At 38.4% G+C, this 21,944-nt stretch overlaps 1 pseudogene across 1 annotated transcript; it reads left to right on the top strand.

Moving 5' to 3' along the window:
* Positions 1-13,898: 13,898 nt before the first annotated feature.
* On the top strand, positions 13,899-15,486 carry LOC115893555 (annotated as a pseudogene). The gene has a single exon (XR_004053576.1). The product of XR_004053576.1 is annotated as an elongation factor 1-alpha 1 pseudogene (transcript).
* The last annotated feature ends 6,458 nt before the right edge of the window (positions 15,487-21,944 follow it).

Here is a 21,944-nt window from a genome sequence, read left to right as displayed (position 1 = left end):
ACAAAGCTGGTCAGAGAATGACTTTGACGAGATGACAGAAGAAGGCTTCAGTCCATCAAACTTCTCAGAGCTAAAGGAGGAATTACGTACCCAGCACAAAGAAACTAAAAATCTAGAAACAGAGGGGAAGAATTCATAGTGAGAATAATTAATGCAAAGAAGGTCATAAATGAACTCACAGAGATGAAAACCATGACACGAGAAATACGTGACAAATGCAAAAGCTTCAGTAACCAACTCGATCAACTGGAAGAAAGAGTATTAGCGATTGAGGATCAAATGAATGAAATAAAGCAAGAAGAGAAATCTAAAAAAAAAAGAAGAAAAAGAAATGAACAAAGCTTGCAAGAAGTATGGGATTATGTATAAAGACCAAATCTATGTCTGATTGGGGTGCCTGAAAGTGAGGGGGAAAATGGAACCAAGTTGGAAAACACTCTTCAGGATATCATCCAGGAGAACTTCCCCAACCTAGTAGGGCAGGCCAACATTCAAATTCAGGAAATACAGAGAACGCCACAAAGATACTCCTCCAGAAGAGCAACTCCAAGACACATAATTGCCAGATTCACCAAAGTTGAAACGAAGGAAAAAATCTTAAGGGCAGCCAGAGAGAAAGGTTGGGTTATCCACAAAGGGAAGCCCATCAGACTCACAGCAGATCTCTCGGCAGAAACTCTACAAGCCAGAAGAGAGTGGGGGCCAATATTCAACATTCTTAAAGAAAAGAATTTTAAACCCAGAATTTCGTATCCAGCCAAACTAAGTTTAATAAGTGAAGGAGAAATAAAATCCTTTACAGATAAGCAAATGCTTAGAGATTTTGTCACCACCAGGCCTGCCTTACAAGAGACCCTGAAGGAAGCACTAAATATGGAAAGGAACAACCGGTACCAGCCATTGCAAAAACACGCCAAAATGTGAAGACCATCGAGGCTAGGAAGAAACTGCATCAACTAATGAGCAAAATAACCAGTTAATATCATAATAGTAGGATCAAGTTCACACATAACAATATTAAACCTAAATGTAAATGGACTAAATGGTCCAATTAAAAGACATGGACTGGCAAACGGGATAAAGAGTCAGGACCCATCACTGTGCTGTATGCAGGACACCCATCTCACATGCAGAGACATACATAGGCTCAAAATAAAGGGATGGAGGAAGATCTACCAAGCAAATGGAGAACAAAAAAAAGCAGGGGTTGCAATCCTAGTCTCTGATAAAACAAACTTTAAACCATCAAAGATCAAAAGAGACAAAGAAGGCCATTACATAATGGTAAACTGATCAATTCAACAGGAAGGGCTAACTATCCTAAATATATATGCACCCAATACAGGAGCACCCAGATTCATAAAGCAAGTCCTTAGAGACTTACAAAGAGATTTAGACTCCCATACAATAATAATGGGAGACGTCAACACTCCACTGTCAACATTAGACAGATCAATGAGACAGAAAGTTAACAAGGATATCCAGGAATTGAACTCATCTCTGCACCAAGCAGACCTAATAGACATCTACAGAACTCTCCACCCCAAATCAACAGAATATACATTCTTCTCAGCAGCACATCACACTTATTCCAAAATTGACCACATAATTGGAAGTAAAGCACTCCTCAGCAAAAGTACAAGAACAGAAATTATAACAAACTGTCTCTCAGACCACAGTGCAATCAAACTAGAACTCAGGACTAAGAAACTCAATCAAAACCGCTCAACTACATGGAAACTGAACAACCTGCTCCTGAGTGACTACTGGGTACATAACGAAATGAAGGCAGAAATAAAGATGTTCTTTGAAACCAATGAGAACAAAGATGCAACATACCAGAATCTCTGGGACACATTTAAAGCAGTGTGTAGAGGGAAATTTATAGCACTAAAAGCCCACAAGAGAAAGCTGGAAAGATCTAAAATGGACACTCTAACATCACAATTAAAAGAACTAGGGAACCAAGAGCAAACACATTCAAAAGCTAGCAGAAGGCAAGAAATAACTAAGATCAGAGCGGAACTGAAGGAGATAGAGACCAAAAAACCCTCCAAAAAATCACTGAATCCAGGAGTTGGTTTTTTGAAAAGATCAACAAAATTGACCGACCACTAGCAAGAATAATAAAGAAGAAAAGAGAGAAGAATCAAATAGACTCAATAAAAAATGATAAAGGGGATGTCACCAACGACCCCACAGAAATACAAGCTACCATCAGAGAATACTATAAACACCTCTACACAAATCAACTAGAAAATCTAGAAGAAATGGATAATTTCCTGGACACTTACAGTCTCCCAAGAATAAACCAGGAAGAAGCTGAATCCCTGAATAGAACAATAGCAGGCTCTGAAATTGAGACAATAATTAACAGTCTACCAACCAAAAAAAGTCCAGATCCAGATGGATTCACAGCTGAATTCTACCAGAGGTACAAGGAGGAGCTGGTACCATTCCTTCTGAAACTATTCCAATCAAGAGAAAAAGAGGGAATCCTGCCTAACTCATTTTATGAGGCCAACATCATCCTGATACCAAAGCCTGGCAGAGACACAACAAAAAAAGAGAATTTTTGACCAATATCCCTGATGAACATCAATGCAAAAATCCTCAATAAAATACTGGCAAACCGGATTCAGCAGCACATCAAAAAGCTTATCCACCATGATCAAGTGGGCTTCATCCCTGGGATGCAAGGCTGGTTCAACATACACAAATCAATAAATGTAATCCATCGTATAAACAGAACCAAAGACAAAAACCACACGAGTATCTCAATAGATAGAGAAAAGGCCTTTGACAAAATTCAACAGCCCTTCATGCTAAAAACACTCAATAAATTCGGTATTGATGGAACGTACCTCAAAATAATAAGAGCTATTTATGACAAACCCACAGCCAATATCATACTGAATGGGCAAAAACTGGAAAAATTCCCTTTGAAAACTGGCACAAGACAGGGATGCCCTCTCTCACCATTCCTATTCAACATAGGTTTGGAATTTCTGGCTAGGACAATCAGGCAAGAGAAAGAAATCAAGGGTATTCAGTTAGGAAAAGAAGAAGTCAAATTGTCCCTGTTTGCAGATGACATGATTGTATATTTAGAAAACCCCACTGTCTCAGCCCAAAATCTCCTTAAGCTGATAAGAAACTTCAGCAAAGTCTCAGGATACAAAATTAATGTGCAAAAATCATAAGCATTCTTATACACCAGTAACAGACAAGCAGAGAGCTGAATCAGGAATGAACTTCCATTCACAATTGCTTCAAAGAGAATAAAATACCTAGCAATCCAACTTACAAGGGATGTAAAGGATCTCTTCAAGAAGAACTACAAACCACTGCTCAGTGAAATAAAGAGGACACTAACAAATGGAAGAACATACCATGTTCATGGATAGGAAGAATCAATATCGTGAAAATGGCCATAGTGCCCAAGGTTATTTATAGATTCAATGCCATCCCCATCAAGCTACCAATGAGTTTCTTCACAGAATTGGAAAAAACTGCTTTAAAGTTCATGTGGAACCAAAAAAGAGCCCGCATTTCCAAGACAATTCTAAGTCAAAAGGACAAAGCTGGAGGCATCACGCTACCTGACTTCAAACTATACTACAAGGCTACAGTAACAAAAACAGCATGGTACTGGTACCAAAACAGAGCTATAGACCAATGGAACAGAACAGAGTCCTCAGAAATAATACCACGCATCTACAGCCATCTGATCTTTGACAACCCTGAGAGAAACAAGAAATGGGGAAAGGATTCCCTGTTTAATAAATGATGTTGGGAAAATTGGCTAGCCATAAGTAGAAAGCTGAAACTGGATCCTTTCCTTACTCCTTATACGAAAATTAATTCAAGATGGATTAGAGACTTAAATGTTAGACCTAATACCATAAAAATTCTAGAAGAAAACCTAGGTCGTATCATTCAGGACATAGGCATGGGCAAGGACTCCGTGTCTAAAACACCAAAAGCAACGGCAGCAAAAGCCAAAATTGACAAATGGGATCTAATTAAACTCAAGAGCTTCCGCACAGCAAAAGAACTACCATCAGAGTGAACAGGCAACCTACAGAATGGGAGAAAATTTTTGCACTCTGCTCATCAGACAAAGGCTAATTTCCAGAACCTACAAAGAACTCAAAACAAATATACAAGAAAAAAACAAACAATCCCATCAAAAAGTGGTCAAAGGATATGAACAGACATTTCTCAAAAGAAGACATTCATACAGCCAACAGACACATGAAAAAATGCTCATCATCAGTGGCCATCAGAGAAATGCAAATCAAAACCACTATGAGATACCATCTCACACCAGTTAGAATGGCAATCATTAAAAAATCAGGAAACAACAGTTGTTGGAGAGGATGTGGAGAAATACGAACACTTTTACACTGTTGGTGGGATTGTAAACTAGTTCAACCATTATGGAAAACAGTATGGCAATTCCTCAAGGATCTAGAACTAGATGTACCATATGACCCAGCCATCCCACTACTGGGTATATACCCAAAGGATTATAAATTATTCTACTACAAAGACACATGCACACGTATGTTTATTGCGGCACTATTCACAATAGCAAAGACTTGGAATCAACCCAAATGTCCATCTGTGACAGACTGGATTAAGAAAATGTGGCACATATACACCATGGAATACTTTGCAGCCATAAAAAAGGATGAGTTTGTGTCCTTTGTAGGGACATGGATGCAGCTGGAAACCATCATTCTTAGCAAACTATCACAAGAAGAGAAAACCAAACACCGCATGTTCTCACTCATAGGTGGGAACTGAACAATGAGATCACTTGGACTCGAGAAGGGGAACATCACACACCGGGGCCTATCATGGGGAGGGGGGAGGGGGGAGGGATTGCATTGGGAGTTATACCTGATGTAAATGACGAGTTGATGGGTGCTGACGAGTTGATGGGTGCAGCACACCAACATGGCACAAGTATAAATATGTAACAAACCTGCACGTTATGCACATGTACCCTAGATCTTAAAGTATAATAATAATAAATAAATAAATAAATAAATAAATAAATAAATAAATAAATAAAATGAGTTGCAAGAAGTAACCAGAATGTTATTGGTGATTGATTAGTCAAGAAAAAAAAAAAAAACCAGTGTTCAAAAAAAAAAAAAAAATAGTCTCTGAAGGTTTTTGTGTGTGTGTGTGAGGTTGCTGGTAATGTACACTTTGTCATTTCTAATTGTGTTTGGATACTGTGTCTCTTTTTCTTTGTTAGTCTAACTAGCAGTCTATCAATCTTACTTATTCTTTCAAATAACAAATTTTGGTTTGTTCATCTTTGGTATTTTTTCTCATATCTGTTTTATTCACTTCAGTTCTGATTCTGAATATTTATATTCTTTTGCTAGCTTTGGGCTTGATTTGCTCTTGTTTTTCCAGTTCTTCAAGGTTATGAGGTTTAGTTTGGCTGAATATGAAATTCTTTTTTGGGATTTCTTTAAAAATGCTAAATATACGTCCCTAATCTCTTCTGACTTAGTGGTTTCTGCTGAAAGGTTTACTGTTAGCCTAATGGGATTCTCTTTTAGGTGGCCTGCCCCTTCTCTCGAGCTGCCTCAAATATTTTTTCTTTTGTGTTGACCTTGTGGAATCCGATGACTATGTGTCTTGTATAATGTCTCACAGGAGTTCTCTACATTTCCTGAATTTGCATGGCAATTCTCTCTCTAGCAGAATTGAGGAAATTTTCATGGGCAAATATATTTTCCAAGTTGCTTACTCTTTTTCCCTCTCCTTCAAGGATGCCAATAAGTTATAGATTTGGTTTATATACATAATCCCTATTTATTGGAAGTTTTGTTTATTTTTCAAATTCTTTTTTCTTTATTTTTGACTGGCTGAGTTAATTTGAATAATTCATCTTTGAATTATTCTTTTCTCAGCTTCTCTATTCTGTCGTTAATACTTCCAGCTGTTTTATGAAATTCTTGTAGTGAATTTTTCAGCTCTATTGGATGTTTGGTTCTTAAAATGACTATTTCCTTTTTTTATTAATCTCTTGAATCATTTTAATGGATCCCTTGGATTCCTCAAAATGGTTTTCAACTTTCTCCTGAATCTTTATTATCTTCATTATAATCCAGATTCTGAATTCTATTTCATTTTAGCCATTTCATTCTGGTTATGAAACATTGCTGGGAAGGTACTGTGGTCATTTAGAAGTAAGAAGACACTCTGGCTTTTAGAATTGCCAGAGTTCTTATACTGGTTCTTTCTCATCTTTGTGGGCTGATGTTTTCTTAACTGTGGTATAATTTGAGAATAGTTAGTTGGCTTCATTTCCAGATGTTTTTAGAGGGCTGAGGCTTTGTGTATTGTCTTTATTTGTGGCCGAATTCTTGTTTTTGGTTTCAAAGTGAGGCATGTTATCAAAGTATTTTTGGTGTTCAAGTTTAGGCTGAAATCCAGCAGATAGCGCTACAGCATAATGGCTGTAGGTAGGCTCTTGTGATCACTGTATTTCCCTGCGTTTGCAAATGTAGGCGTAGTGTGTCTAGTTCTCTGAGACTGTGGGCTTCTCTCCCACTGGAGTGCTGGCAACAGATCTTGGCTTTGTACTTTGGGGCTGTGCACCACAGTCTGGGAGCAAGCTCAAGCTTTTTGTCCCTTGCCCTGTTTCGGGGCAGCAGGATTGGAGACCTTGGCAGTGGCAATGACTTGGGCTTTCCACTTGTCTCATGGGCCTTCTCCCCAGAAAAACTGGTGGGAACAATCAGCCTAGGATAGGGCAGCTGCCTGGTGAAGAGCAGGGAGAATGGAGGTCTTTCAGGGAATACAGTTTGGCCTATTCTCCATAGGGTGGCTGCAGTGTGCTAAAGGTGTGAGTAAAACACTCAGTCCCTTTGTTCTTTTCCTAGCCTGGTGGCAGCAAGAGCAGATACTGCTGCAGTGGAAGTGATGGGGGGCAGTCAGTTGCTTCTGGAAGCTCCACTCCAGAGAAACACAGAACCACTGCCAATGGAAATGTTCAGTTGTGGGTAGGGCAGCTCTGCTGAGGGCCTGAGCCGGAGGCACTACCTGGAGAAAAGCAGTGGGTTAGGGGCTCACAGAGAAGAGAGACTGGGCTACTCTCTACATGGCAGTTGCAGGGTGCTGGAGGTGCCATCAAAGTGATCAGGCTCTTTATTTTTTCCTCCAACATGAGGGCAGCAAGGTAGCACCACTGCAATGCAAATGGGAGAGAACCTGTATTTTGTCTTTGGGATTTCCTCTAAGAGAAATTCAAAGCCACAACCGACTGAAGTGCTCTGATTGGGGCAAGGAAGCTATGCTGGGAGCCCAGGCCAGTGGGCTTTGCCTGGCACCATGTAGTGGAATCGATGCCTGGAGTCTGCTCCTCAGCACTGTGGATGCAACCCCTATCCTGGGGGCATGCAAGAGAGTCTAGCCTCCCTTTTGGTGGAACTATGGCAGCTGATGCTGTGGTGCTGAGGAGTCCAAGGCCCTTGGTGCTCTAAGTGGGTCTGAGCAGCAGCTCTGCACAGACTACATACAGCTCTGCAGGTCAGTCTGGAGGCCCTGGGGAAAAGGGGTCGAGGAGAATCTCCTCTTCTCAGAGTTGCAAAAGTCCATGGCAGAAGTATGAGTCTGTGGGGTCTCTTGTTCACTCATCATTTCTTCATGGTGCAGAGCCTGCCTTGGCTCCACACCAATCCTGGTGAGTGTCTGTCCTGTCTCCCACGTCTCTGCTCACCATGGGTTGTGTGACTTTCTTGATGAAACCCAACATGTCCTCCTGAATGATGCAGTTGAAGAGCTAGTGTTTTACTGGCTCTTCCATCTCTTCTCTGTGAAAGCAGAAAACACTCGCTGCTTCTAGTCAGCTATCTTAACTCCAAACTTCCCAATTTAAAATATTTCACAAGAAAAAACTAAGATCAGAGCAGAACTGAAGGAGATAGAGACACAAAAAAACCCTCCAAAAAATCAATGAATCCAGGAGCTGGTTTTTTGAAAAGATGAAAAAAATTGATAGACCGCTAGCAATATGAATAAAGAAGAAAAGAGAGAAGAATCAAATAGATGCAATAAAAAATGATAAAGGGGATATCACCACCGACACCACAGAAATACAAACTACCATCAGAGAATACTATAAACACCTCTACACGAATAAACTACAAAATCTAGAAGAAATGGATAATTTCCTGGACACTTACACTCTTCCAAGACCAAACCAGGAAGAAGTTGAATCCCTGAATAGACCAATAGCAGGCTCTGAAATTGAAGCAATAATTAATAGCCTACCAACAAAAGAAAGTCCAGGACCAGGCGGATTCACAGCTGAATTCTACCAGAGGTACAAGGAGGAGCTGGTACCATTCCTTCTGAAACTATTCCAATCAATAGAAAAAGAGGAAATCCTCCCTAACCCATTTTATGAGGCCAACATCATCCTGATACCAAAGCCTGGCAGAGACACAACAAAAAAAGAGAATTTTTGACCAATATCCCTGATGAACATCAATGCAAAAATCCTCAATAAAATACTGGCAAATCGGATTCAGCAGCACATCAAAAAGCTTATCCACCATGATCAAGTGGGCTTCATCCCTGGGATGCAAGGCTGGTTCAACATTCGCAAATCAATAAACGTAATCCAGCATGTAAACAGAACCAAAGACAAGAACCACATGATTATCTCAATAGATGCAGAAAGGCTTTTGACAAAATTCAACAGCCCTTCATGCTAAAAACGCTCAATAAATTCGGTATTGATGGAACGTACCTCAAAATAATAAGAGCTATTTATGACAAACCCACAGCCAATATCATACTGAATGGGCAAAAACTGGAAAAATTCCCTTTGAAAACTGGCACAAGACAGGGATGCCCTCTCTCACCACTCCTATTCAACATAGTGTTGGAAGTTCTGGCTAGGGCAATCAGGAAAGAGAAAGAAATCAAGGGTATTCAGTTAGGAAAAGAAGAAGTCAAATTGTCCCTGTTTGCAGATGACATGATCGTATATTTAGAAAACCCCATTGTCTCAGTCCAAAATCTCCTTAAGCTGATAAGCAACTTCAGCAAAGTCTCAGGATACAAAATTAATGTGCAGAAATCACAAGCATTCTTATACACCAGTAACAGACAAACAGAGAGTGAAAACATGAATGAACTTCCATTCACAATTGTTTCAAAGAGAATAGAATACCTAGGAATCCAATTTACAAGGGATATAAAGGACCTCTTCAAGGAGAACTACAAACCACTGCTCAGTGAAATCAAAGAGGACACAAACAAATGGAAGAACATACCATGCTCATGGATAGGAAGACTCAATATCGTGAAAATGGCCATACTGCCCAAGGTTATTTATAGATTCAATGCCATCCCCATCAAGCTACCAATGAATTTCTTCACAGAATTGGAAAAAACTGCTTTAAAGTTCATGTGGAACCAAAAAAGAGCCCGCATTGCCAAGACAATCCTAAGTCAAAAGGACAAAGCTGGAGGCATCACGCTACCTGACTTCAAACTATACTACAAGGCTACAGTAACCAAAACAGCATGGTACTGGTACCAAAACAGAGATATAGACCAATGGAACAGAACAGAGTCCTCAGAAATAATACCACATATCTACAGCCATCTGATCTTTGACAAACCTGAGAGAAACAAGAAATGGGGAAAGGATTCCCTATGTAATAAATGGTGCTGGGAAAATTGGCTAGCCATAAGTAGAAAGCTGAAACTGGATCCTTTTCTTACTCCTTATATGAAAATTAATTCAAGATGGATTAGAGACTTAAATGTTAGACCTAATACCATAAAAACCCTAGAAGAAAACCTAGGTAGTACCATTCAGGACATAGGCATGGGCAAGAACTTCATGTCTAAAACACCAAAAGCAACGACAGCAAAAGCCAAAATTGACAAATGGGATCTAATTAAACTCAAGAGCTTCTGCACAGCTAAAGAAACTACCATCAGAGTGAACAGGCAACCTACAGAATGGGGGAAAATTTTTGCAATCTACTCATCTGACAAAGGGCTAATATCCAGAACCTACAAAGAACTCAATCAAATTTACAAGAAAAAAACAAACAACCCCATCAAAAAGTGGGCAAAGGATATGAACAGACATTTCTCAAAAGAAGACATTCATACAGCCAACAGACACATGAAAAAATGCTCATCATCACTGGCCATCAGAGAAATGCAAATCAAAACCACAATGAGATACCATCTCACACCAGTTAGAATGGCAATCATTAAAATGTCAGGAAACAACAGGTGCTGGAGAGGATGTGGAGAAACAGGAACACTTTTACGCTGTTGGTGGGATTGTAAACTAGTTCAACCATTATGGAAAACAGTATGGCAATTCCTCAAGGATCTAGAACTAGATGTACCATATGACCCAGCCATCCCACTACTGGGTATATACCCAAAGGATTATAAATCATGCTGCTATAAAGACACATGCACACGTATGTTTATTGCAGCACTATTCACAATAGCAAAGACTTGGAATCAACCCAAATGTCCATCTGTGACAGACTGGATTAAGAAAATGTGGCACATATACACCATGGAACACTATGCAGCCATAAGAAAGGATGAGTTTGCGTCCTTTGTAGGGACATGGATGCAGCTGGAGACTATCATTCTTAGCAAACTATCACAAGAAGAGAAAACCAAACACCGCATGTTCTCACTCATAGGTGGGAACTGAACAATGAGATCACCTGGACTCGGGAAGGGGAACATCACACACCGGGGCCTATCATGGGAAGGGGGGAGGGGGGAGGGATTGCATGGGGAGTTATACCTGATATAAATGATGAATTGATGGGTGCTGACGAGTTGATGGGTGCAGCACACCAACATGGCACAAGTATACATATGTAACAAACCTGCACGTTATGCACATGTACCCTAGAACTTAAAGTATAATAATAATAATAAAAAAAAATATATATATATATATAATGTCTTAATAGTTAATGAAGAGAAGGAAACCTTGTTGTACAATCTTCTGTAGCCACACATATCAGTAGGCTGTGTCCAAGGAAATAAAGAGATACACATTAAAACAATTAGAAATTTTATAAAAAGAAATTTCCCTTGATGCCCATATAAAACGATGTCAGGTGAAGAGTGGTAGATTGCCTAAAAGTGATTGCGGATAAACATAAATATGTGTTGTTGAAGTGGAACAAGTTGTTAAAGGCAGAGCCTACAGGAGCTACAATGATAATACATCCTAGATAATTATGTTTACATTGCCTGGTGATGTAAGGATAGAGTAAACATTAGCTCCATGTTCACTGTAATATATGATAATGCATTCATCAAATTAATTTTATTCTATGTACTATAGTAAGTAAAATGATGCAATATAAATTTAGAAATATAAAATATCATCTAATGCAGGTTCTACTATTTATCTTACTATAAATCGAGGGGGGATAATATTACTTATCCCACTAAATTATTAGGAGAACTAAATAAGATTCTATATGAAATTCTCAGCACACATTTCATGGAGAAGAGTAACTATTCAATGTCTGGTAGCTAGTGCTTGTCAGAGCCTGTGATAAACTTCTCTGAGGAGGAAGACATACTACTGGCTTCTTGAGGGAATGTAAAACCAGATAGAGAAATGAGAACATTTTTTTGAATAAAGAGTTGATAAAAGTAAGAAAGTGCCACTAGAAGATGAATTTCCTAAAGCTTAATCGCTTTTCTTAGTTAGATCTGTTAGACTGTATATTCATGTAAGTGGAACAAATGATCACTGTCACAATAGAAAACTGACGTCCCAGTTATGCACAGACCTCGATGGAGTCAATACACTTTACTAATTTAAACTAATTTGGTCATTTCATCTGAGGAATAATCATATTCTCCTTTAAGTTTTTACTAAGCAGATGGGAAAGGTATGTATATGCACACCTTTTTTTAAGTAGATGGGAAAAGTACGTACAAGCACACCATCTTTTTTAAAGAGTTTATGTTAAAAATTTCTTCTGTAACAGCAAAGGTATGCATTTTGTGCAATTTAGATTTCTATAATAATCAGATCAGAAAATGATCATTCCTGGGCTTGGAAGGAAAGAGAAGGAGAAAGAAATAAGAGGATTTCTTAAATGGAGGTGGAGTGAAGTATAAGACAAGAGACAAAAACATAAGGTGTTAATGTCTCTGATACAGAGAAATTTGGATTTCAGGAGATGGAGCATGAGCTGTGATCAATGTGGCAGTAGGACCAGACAACAAAGCTACCAAAAACAATAGGTTGCTCCTATCTTTGAAGTTCTCTTGACATTTTGAAACTCCTCTGCTCAAACTACACAGACAGAGACACACAGACCCATCCCTCCATGCATACTTTCAAACCACAAATTATCTTTTTATTAAAAAATTTTAATAAACCAATCAATGTGCATGTAACTATTTTGTATATAAAATTTGGAAGGGGATCCTGGAAACCTTATTCATACCCTGTTGTTGCTATTAATTAACCAGAGTGTGTCCATTACATTTCCTCCACATGCAATTAATAATACGGTACTAAATTACCTTTGCATCTCTTCCATCTTTAAATGACATGAATCTAGTTCATCTCTCATATTGTTTATAAAACAATCCAAGACACTGCCTGTGGGCAGGGGAGAAGAGAAAGAAGATGGCCATACCAAAGAAAGGTTTGTTGTTGAGAAGTACAGAATAAAGTTAATCTGACTCAATAATCCTCCTACTTCCTCTTAAAATTTGCTACAATGAGAAACTCTTAGCAATAAACAGATCCCAAAGCAAGGAGAACAAACTCACCCAGATAAATAGACAGCTAGTTGAAACGTAAGGACAATGGATTAAACAGCTCTTTCCTGCCGGATTTTGGATTTGGAAAGATATGAATGAATAACTACGTGTCTTTCATCATCTGCCCTTAACTGTTTATCTTCCTGGATTTTCTTAAAATCTGAGCTGATCCCAGGATGATGATGCTGACCTTGCCCCTAGGGAGGTCATTACCTTTCTGAAACTCAACCTTACTTTGTGTCAGAAAGGTATCTATTGCTTAAAAGCACATAGCAAGAAGCTGTTTCCAAGGAATAGGAACCAGGAAATACCAAATCGTAGGATCATTTGAAGTGTGGGAAAAATATCTGAGAAATGGAGAATTTGTAAACTGGAAATGCAGAAGACAGTCATTTGGTCAACTTTCTGGCCTATGGCAAGGTTTATAATGTAAGGAAACAAAATAGTACCTTTTATGTTTGCAAATATAATGATACTACAGCTGCAACTCATATAGCTTACAACTACTACTATTACTATTAATACCACTATTATTACCACTAAAATTATTTGAAACCATCATAGCACTTTGCAAGGTTTTTAAAATCACATTTATTAATGCGATTTAGTCCAATTTGAGAACGCATCATTCTCTACTTTGTTCCATTTTTGACACCACTTTGCACCCTCTCTTTGGCAATATTTATGAAACTTTGAAGTGACCATTTATGCAACTCTACTATCAGAGTATTCTACTCAAGATCTCTAGGTCATGAGTTTCAGAGAATTTTGGGTAATACTTCAAATATAATGTTAGTTTTATAACCCCAAATTTATTGTGATATATTTCTTTGCCATTGAATCCCATTAATTGTGTGCAATATTGTTTTTATTTACTTAGCGTTTTCTTCTTTACTCTTAGATGCAGGACCTGGTGTATCAGTTGAAATATGATGTTACATAATCTGTAATGAATTACACTTAAGGTTGTAACTAAGGATGAACCAATTCCTTAACCTCAACCATCAGGTAATGTTTCATTTGTTAGTTCTAGGATTAAACTCGTAGGACTGTGTAAGAAACTGATGACTGTGCTTTTTTCGCAACGGGTTTGCCGCCAGAACAGAGGTGTCGTGAAAACTACCCCTAAAAGCCAAAATGGGAAAGGAAAAGACTCATATCAACATTGTCATCATTGGACACGTAGATTCGGGCAAGTCCACCACTACTGGCCATCTGATCTACAAATGCGGTGGCATCGACAAAAGAACCATTGAAAAATTTGAGAAGGAGGCTGCTGAGATGGGAAAGGGCTCCTTCAAGTATGCCTGGGTCTTGGATAAACTGAAAGCTGAGCGGGAACGTGGTATCACCATTGATATCTCCTTGTGGAAATTTGAGACCAGCAAGTATTATGTGACTATCATTGACGCCCCAGGACACAGAGACTTCATCAAAAACACGATTACAGGGACATCTCAGGCTGACTGTGCTGTCCTAATTGTTGCTGCTGGTGTTGGTGAATTTGAAGCTGGTATCTCCAAGAATGGGCAGACCCGAGAGCATGCTCTTCTGGCTTACACACTGGGTGTGAAACAACTAATTGTTGGTGTTAACAAAATGGATTCCACTGAGCCACCCTACAGCCAGAAGAGATACGAGGAAATTGTTAAGGAAGTCAGCACTTACATTAAGAAAATTGGCTACAACCCCGACACAGTAGCATTTGTGCCAATTTCTGGTTGGAATGGTGACAACATGCTGGAGCCAAGTGCTAACATGCCTTGGTTCAAGGGATGGAAGGTCACCCGTAAGGATGGCAATGCCAGTGGAACCACGCTGCTTGAGGCTCTGGACTGCATCCTACCACCAACTCGTCCAACTGACAAGCCCTTGCGCCTGCCTCTCCAGGATGTCTACAAAATTGGTGGTATTGGTACTGTTCCTGTTGGCCGAGTGGAGACTGGTGTTCTCAAACCCGGTATGGTGGTCACCTTTGCTCCAGTCAACGTAACGACTGATGTAAAATCTGTCGAAATGCACCATGAAGCTTTGAGTGAAGCTCTTCCTGGGGACAACGTGGGCTTTAATGTCAAGAATGTGTCTGTCAAGGATGTTCGTCGTGGCAACGTTGCTGGTGACAGCAAAAACGACCCACCAATGGAAGCAGCTGGCTTCACTGCTCAGGTGATTATCCTGAACCATCCAGGCCAAATAAGTGCTGGCTATGCCCCTGTGTTGGATTGCCACACGGCTCACATTGCATGCAAGTTTGCTGAGCTGAAGGAAAAGATTGATCGCTGTTCTGGTAAAAAACTGGAAGATGGCCCTAAATTCTTGAAGTCTGGTGATGCTGCCGTTGTTGATATGGTTCCTGGCAAGCCTATGTGTGTTGAGAGCTTCTCAGACTATCCACCTTTGGGTCGCTTTGCTGTTCGTGATATGAGGCAGACAGTTGCGGTGGGTGTCATCAAAGCAGTGGACAAGAAGGCTGCTGGAGCTGGCAAGGTCACCAAGTCTGCCCAGAAAGCTCAGAAGGCTAAATGAATATTATCCCTAATACCTGCCACCCCACTCTTAATCAGTGGTGGAAGAACGGTCTCAGAACTGTTTGTTTCAATTGGCCATTTAAGTTTAGTAGTAAAAGACTGGTTAATGATAACAATGCATCGTAAAACCTTCAGAAGGAAAGGAGAATGTTTTGTGGACCACTTTGGTTTTCTTTTTTGTGTGTGGCAGTTTTAAGTTATTAGTTTTTAAAATCAGTACTTTTTAATGGAAACAACTTGACCAAAAATTTGTCACAGAATTTTGAGACCCATTAAAAAAGTTTAATGAGAAAAAAAAAAAAAAAAAAAGAAACTGATGACTGTGTGTCCCAGAACAATATATACCTTACACACTCAATATTCACTATAATTAAGATATAGCTTTTTCTTCCTTACTTTTTATTGTTTTTCCCCCCTTCTAGATCTATGTCTAAGCAATTTCTCCACAAATAGGCTTCAAAATTGATCACATCTGTTTTCCTTTCTACTCATCTTTTAAAATCTATTCTGCAAATATCTGGCCTTCTTCATTTTGTCCCTTTGTGGTACACAGCCATTGTTAAGCATTTTCTTCTTCTTCTCTCTTTATCAATTACTTCACGATTAGGGATCCATCATTTTTCTTCTGTTGTGTAGCTTCAAGTATCCCTCTCTATCTGTCCCTTCCCTAAACAGATAAGTATGTTCAGTCTTGAAAAATGTCATCTATTGAAACCAAAAGAAATCTAGAGAACTATCTCACTCTTTTCACCACAGCAAAGGTTTTGAAAGAGTCTGTCTTTGATTTTCTCTTTTCCTCATTTCCCATTACCAGTCTTTTCATTCTAACATTACATTGTTTCTTTCTTCTCTATTAAATTTACTCTTCATCACCTTATTAAGTTCACCCATGTTTATAGTTAACAACCTATGTGGGTAATATTTTTTGTCTACAGGGAAGTTAAATATTCAAAACTTGTTATACAATTAGCATCAAAACAGTACGATTTATTCTAGGAGTACAAGGCTTATTGAATTGAAATTCCATCAGTGAAATCCAGCATATTAAGAAGATTAACAAAGGAAGCACTTACATAATCATATCAATAGATGCAAAAAAATGGAACAAATCAATGGCAGTCTTGATAAAAAATTTAAAAATACACATTTAATCATAAGAAAAATAGGACTTAAATAGGCACTTCAAAATGTAAAGGGCGTATAGGAACACTTACAGTTAACATTACATGTAATGGTAAAAGACAATGTTTGTTCTCTACGATTAAGAACAGCATAAGGATGTTTATTCTTACCACTCCAATACTATGTCATAATTGAAAACCTAACATATGCAACGAGGATAGAAAAATGAATAAAATCCATTCGGATTGGAATGGGAGAACTAGTCATCTCTATTTGCAGATAATATGATTGCCTACATGGAAAATATCAAAGCATCTACAAACATTCTCCTGAAACTGAGTTCATCAAGTTACCAGAATAAAAGGTCAATGTACAAAATAAGTTATATTTTAATATATTATCAATAAAATGCAAATCAGATTTTAAAGTATATTTCCAATAGCTAAAAAAGTAACACCTTAGATAATAACCTACAATCTATGTGTAGAATCTGTCTGTTCAAAAATACCACACACTAAAAAAGGACCTAAATACATGCAAATATTTACCAAGCACATGGATTTAAGACACTACACACACACACACACACACACACAATGTGTATTATCTATGAATTGACCTATAGATTTAATACAATTTAATGTATCTATATATTCTACCTAAATTATATGTACAGTGTACGTTATTTCCTTTTCACTGAATAGCATTTTTAGATAAGCAAAAATTCTTATATTTTATACAGTCCAATTTTTTAATCTTTTTCCCAACGTTTATGTTTTTGTATTTGATTCATGATTCATTTGCTTATTCCAAAGTCATAAATAAATCCTCCACATTTTCACTTATAGCTTTATCATTTTACCTTTTACGTGTAAATATAAACTAAATCTAGACTTGACTTTTATTTTCAGGGGTTTGAGATTAGAATCATGGTTCATTTTGCTTCATATAAATATTTACTCAACATTGCATGTTCAAAAGAAAAAAAACTGTTCTTTACTGCATTGTGTTATAACTTTGTCCTATTCAGATAATTGTTCATACATGATCTATTTTATAGATTATACACTTTGCATTAGTCAGCTATTTTTATCTCTGCTTTAAGTCTATAGTAGGCCAGGCGTGGTGGCACATGCTTGCAATCCCAGCACTTTGGGAGGACAAAGCAGGAGGATCGCTTGGGCCCAGGAGTTCAAGACCAACCTGGGCAACATGGTGAAATTTCATCTCTACAAAAAATACAAAAATTAGCCAAGTGTGGTGGTGTGTACCTGAGGTTCCAGCTACTTGAGTAGGGAGGCTGAGGTGGGAGGATAACCTGAGCCTGAGAAATCAATGCATTGATGAGCCGTGATGTTGCCACCGAATTCCAGCCTGGGTGACAGAGTGAGATCTGTCTCAAAAAAAAGAAAAATCTATAGCATAATGATAATCATAATTGCAAACGTAAGACTGAGGTAACTCACTATATCTAGTAGTAGAAACATTTTGATTAGTCATCTGATGACCTGAAGTTATATTATAGTGTAGGTGTGTAGCTACATATAATACAAATATTCTATACTGAGAATACAGAATGCCTGCTTAGATAAAAGCTTCATAAAAAATGAAAAATATTGTAATAATGTACTTGCTATTGCTAATTGATACAACTTACCTAGAGCTTTTATGGGCATACTCTGTGCAGCTTCCTGAAGTTTGAGAAGTTCAGGGAAGATATTATGTACAGACAGGATATGAAAGAAACATTTGCTTGTATTTTGAAAGTCACTCTTTCTGAATTCTGGGCAATCTTACTCTCTTCTATATGCTTATACTCTTTGTTGTCTGAAAAATTTTTTTTTCACAAAGATATTTGTAAGTGAAATAATAATCTACCACATTTGGAACATTTAGCAGAATAATGAATTGCTCTAGCCATGTTAATGGCTTAGTAGAGGATTAGATGAACAGGTTTGAGGTTAAAAAAAAAAAAAATCTAAGATGACTGAAAGAGTAAAGCACTCACTCACTTTTTATTTTATTATAAAATAAAAGTTTTATTTACTAGTGTAAGTGAAAGAAATAACCTAACCATTTACTTGAAGTAACTATCTGGGTGCAGTAGTAATGACAGCTTTATTGTCCGTGAGTCAGGAATATTGCCTTACGGTCACAGAATGATACTGTGCACCATGGAATAAAGTAACTTCAGATATACAATGAAACAATTGACCTAGCTGGTTAAATGGGAAAGGTGCTTCAGGCATAATCTCCCTCACTATGACTTAATAATTACTCACATAAGGATAAAAGCCCAGAAAAAAAGAAAAAAATCGAATGAAGGAAATGTTGCTGATAGACTTATCATCTCTACCTATGGACCATGAAATGATCCTGTCAATAAACTCAGGTATATCTAGCCTGATGTGAATGAAAATGCCACTGGGGTATATGGTGGTCAGAGTTCAAACCAAGACGGGATATTTGAGTGGAGGTAGGAGAGTGTGCCTGCAAGCCTATAGACCAACAGGCTTTGAGTCTCATTCATACTGGGACATGCCTGAGAGTCCCCTCCATGAGACAGGTAAATCAAACTGCTAAATACCAGCCAACCAGGCTAGGATAACTGCAGGAGAGGAAGCTGAGCAGTCAGTCCTGCAGACCATATATATTTATCAATGGTTCCAAGGTCTGGAGTTGATAAGATTTTTCATTCCGCCAAAGCACCAGCTAACGTAGAATCACCTGGGAATTTCTGTGTGCCCACCTGAGTGCTTGAAATTTCTTTAGGCCATCTAGACTTCAATCACAGCTGCAATAGTGATAGTATGAGTTCAACCTACATGATGTTCTAGGGGTGACAAGAATAATGTCAGTGGCATAAGCAGAAACAATACAGCATCGTCCATGAACCTGCACAAAATTCCCTTTGGCCCTGACTCCTGCATAACTACACTCTATATTAAAATCTAAACAACATGCTCTGCTATCATGTTATCATCTAGCAGAGAATCATTGGGGATGTAGTCACACAAAATTATTAAAATGAGAGACTTTTACTTGATGTTTTAAAAGCTCAAGCCAGAAGAATATGAACTATATTTTATTATTTTTTGACTGGAGTATGATTGTGTCCTAAGACTTGATAAAACCCCATTTGAATAATGATGTCAGTGCATTTATCGTTTTTATAAAAGTGGTAAAAGTTATGTTGTTTTATGGTTTAATGCACTATTCCTTTTGTAAATGATAGTCATTGTAAACTTGCTTGTGATACCTGACATCAAAAGGTATTCAGGGCCTAGACAAATTAATTGGCTAGATAATAAGATGATTCATCAGGTTGTGAAGAAGACATTAATGACCGGTTAGATACAAATGTGTGTGATCAAGAACACTGCTTTTTACTATGTTTTTTAATTTAAGGTGTTAATCAACGTTTACAAGTGGAAGTAACAGAAATAAAAAGTACCCAAACCTTTTCCTCTTTCCAAGGGAAAAATCTATAAAAGAATAGCTTTATAGATCTAGTCCCCTGAAGACTTATACAGATGGATCCATAACCCCATAACTGCATTACCAGGCATTATTACTTATTGTAATATAAAATCTGATTGGTAAATTACACCTGGACTACAAATTCTATGAAGGAATTATGTTTACCATGTGGTAATAGTGTCTTTTGGCCTCACTAGTTTGGTATCCACTAATTCACCTGTACCCTTCTTGTGGAGCCCTAAGCCTATGCTCTTGAGATCTGCCAAGATACATTTTGGTTCTTGAGGGTTATAAAGCATGCAGAATCCACATGTACTATTTAATTCTCACTTCTTTACATGTAAGATGTGACCAAGGAGGATTTAAAGCTCTCCTCAGCTTGACTAAACCTTACATAGGCTTTCCCTGATCTCCCTTTCCTTGGAGTATTACCTTAGAAAATGTATAATTGTATATGCTTTCTCAGCCACTTTAAGATGTAAATATTTTCTGGGCCCGGTGGCTCACGCCTATAATCCAAGCACTTCAGGAGGCCAAGGCAGGCGGACTGCCTGAGTTCAGGAGTTCACGACCAGCCTGGGCAACATGGCGAAACCTTGTCTCTACTAAAAACAAAAAATTAGCTGGGCATGGTGGCACTTGCCTATAGTCCCAGCTACTCGGGAGGTTGAGGCAGGAGAATTGCTTGAACCCAGGAGGCGGAGGTTGCAGTACTCCATCCTGGGCGACAGGGTGAAACTCCATTTCAAAAATAAATAAGTGAATAAATAAATAAATAAATATTTTGAAAACCTCTTAGATTTTATAATCCAGGACTGTCTTTCCCAAGGACCTGGGGGCCATCTCTTTGAAATCGAATCATCAAGGAAGATAATGCCCCTATCTTCCAGGCTGTGTGCCAAGTAACGTGGGAGCCTGTATTTGGTGAGCACTTTGCTCTGTGTTGTAAAACTATTAAAACTACTTCCTGGCGAGGCGCGGCTGTCTTATGCCTGTAATTCCAGCACTTTGGGAGGCTGAGGCAGGTGCATTGCCTGAGCTCAGGAGTTTGAGACCACCCTGGGCAACATGGTGAAACCCTGTCTCTACTACAATACAAATAATTAGCTGGCTGTGGTGGCGCACGCCTGTAGTCCCAGCTACTCAGGAGGCTGAGGCAGGAGAATTCCTTGAGTTGCAGAGGCAGGTGGAGGTTTCAGTGAGCAATGATCATGCCACTGCACTCCAGCTTGGGGTACAGAATAAGATTCTGTCAAAAAAGAAAGAAAGAAAGAAAGAAAGAAAGAAAGAAAGAAAGAAAGAAAGAAAGAAAGAAAGAAAGAAAGAAAGAAAGAAAGAAGAAAGAAGGAAGGAAGGAAGGAAGGAAGGAAGGAAGGAAGGAAGGAAGGAAGGAAGGAAGGAAGGAAGGAAGGAAGGAAGGAAGGAAGGAAGGAAGGAAGGAAAAGAAAGAGAAAGAAAAAGAAGGAAGGAAGGAAGGAAGGAAAGAAAGAAAGAGAGAGAAAGAAAGAAGAGAAGAGAAAAGAAAAACTACTTCTTGTAATGAAGATGAGAGAAAGCTTACTTTTTTGTGGGTTAAGGCAATTAGTAAACACAGATGGCCTAAAATTCCCCAATACCAGCTCTTAAGAACTCTCCTACCCTTTTTTAAGTGGAGCTGTGTATTCAGATTTGGTCTGTATTTTCTCTCCTATTGCTAGTAATAATATTGAAATAAAATATAAACTGTTTGCTCATCTTGCCCTGTGTGATTTTTTTAAAATGACAGATGTCTCTTAAGGAAACAAAGAGAATAGTTTTCTTTGTGATCTATGTAGGGTGCAGGCCGCTGCAAGTACTACCCTCACTGAAGATAAATGCCTGGCATGACCCCATTTACATGTTGTATTTCAGATGCGTGTACAAATAACTCTATTATTTGCCATACAGACTACACTGGTTAATGATTGATTGTCTCCCAATTCTAAATTCACTCCTTTTGCCTTCTCT

This window comes from Rhinopithecus roxellana, chromosome 15 (assembly GCF_007565055.1).
Source record: "Rhinopithecus roxellana isolate Shanxi Qingling chromosome 15, ASM756505v1, whole genome shotgun sequence".
In the NCBI taxonomy this organism is placed as follows: domain Eukaryota; kingdom Metazoa; phylum Chordata; class Mammalia; order Primates; family Cercopithecidae; genus Rhinopithecus; species Rhinopithecus roxellana.
Note: the sequence above shows the minus strand (reverse complement) of the source record. Positions and strands in the feature narration are given on the sequence as shown.